Raw genomic sequence first — 1,795 nt, 5'->3', positions numbered from 1 at the left:
GGAGAATCGCTTGAACCTGGGAGGTGCAGGTTGCAGTGAGCTGAAATCACGCCATTTCACTGCAGCCTGGGCAACAAGAGCAAAACTCTGTCTCAAAAAAAAAAAAAAGAAAGAAAGAAAGAAAAAGAAAAAAGAGGGCCGGGCACGGTGGCTCACGCTTGTAATCCCAGCACTTTGGGAGGCCGAGGCGGGCGGATCACGAGGTCAGGAGATCGAGACCACGGTGAAACCCTGTCTCTACTAAAAATACAAAAAAAATTAGCCGGGCGTGGTGGCGGGCGCCTGTACTCCCAGCTACTCGGAGAGGCTGAGGCAGGAGAATGGCGTGAACCCGGGAGGCGGAGCTTGCAGTGAGCGTGAGCCAAGATTGCGCCACTGCACTCCAGCCTGGGCGACAGAGCAAGACTCCGTCTCAAAAAAAAAAAAAAAAAAAAAGAAAAAGAAAAAGAAAAAAGAATCCTAGCTACTCGGAGAGGTTGAGGCAGGAGAATGGCGTGAACCTGGGAGGCGGAGCTTGCAGTAAGCTGAGATTGCGCCACTGCACTCCAGCCTGGGCGACAGAGTGAGACTCCGTCTCAAAAAAAAAAAAAAACAAAAAAACAGAAAAAAGAAAAGAAAACAATGCCAGCCAGAGGTGGTGGCTCATGCCTGTAATCCCAGCACTTTGGGAGGCCAAGCCAGGAGGATCACCTGAGGTCAGGAGTTTGAGACCAGCCTGACCAACATGGAGAAAGCTTATCTCTACTAAAAATACAAAATTAGCCTGGTGTGCTGGGCGCGGTGGCTCACGCTTGTAATCCCAGCACTTTGGGAGGCCGAGGCGGGCGGATCACGAGGTCAGGAGATCGAGACCACGGTGAAACCCCGTCTCTACTAAAAATACAAAAAATTAGCCGGGTGTGGTGGCAGGCGCCTGTAGTCCCAGCTACTCGGAGAGGCTGAGGCAGGAGAATGGCGTGAACCCAGGAGGCGGAGCTTGCAGTGAGCCAAGATTGAGCCACTGCACTCCAGCCTGGGCAACAGAGCGAGACTCTGTCTCAAAAAAAAAAAAAAAAAAAAAAGAAAAGAAACTTAGCCTGGTGTGTGACGCATGCCTATAATCCCAGCTACTCGGAAGCCAGAGGCAGGAGAATCGCTTGAACCCAGGAGGCGGAGGTTGCAGTGAGCTGAAATTGCCCCATTGCAATCCAGCCTGGGCAACAAGAGCAAAACTCTGTCTCAAAACAAAACAAAACAAAAAACAAGAAAATAATCCCCATCTCCCTCACTGTAAAGGGTTGCAATGAACAAGAAGATAATTTGGACAAAGCAATCTATGAAACAAAGAGAAACAAGCTATGATGACATTGATATGTGACTTGGGTATTGTACATGAACAATAATTAGTATGTGAGTAAGCAAAATAGCTAAGCATGGTGGTGCTCACCTGTGATCCCAGCTACTCAGGAGGCTGAGGCGGGAGGACAGCTTCAGCCCAGGCGTTTGAGCCTGCAGCGGGCCATGACCACGCCATTATACTCCAGCCTGGGCAGCACAGTGAAACCCTATCTCTAAAGTAAATAAATAAAAATAACATAAAATGCCAGAGTGCGTGTTTATTGTGTGGCTTTGGCAAGTTCATTAATTTCTCTGTGCCTCAGTTTCTTCTTCTGTGAAAAATGGAAATGATACCAGATCCAATCCTAGCAGGCTGCTGTGAACACTAAGTACATGTTCTATGATCCATTTAGAACTGTGTCCAGCACTTCGTGCAAATGTAGCCTCTATGACTATCTCACCCTCAGTGCTACCCCAG

Source organism: Symphalangus syndactylus, chromosome 9 (genome assembly GCF_028878055.3).
Source record: "Symphalangus syndactylus isolate Jambi chromosome 9, NHGRI_mSymSyn1-v2.1_pri, whole genome shotgun sequence".
NCBI lineage: Eukaryota > Metazoa > Chordata > Mammalia > Primates > Hylobatidae > Symphalangus > Symphalangus syndactylus.
The sequence above is the reverse complement of the archived record's forward strand: the minus strand, read 5'-3'. Positions refer to the sequence as shown.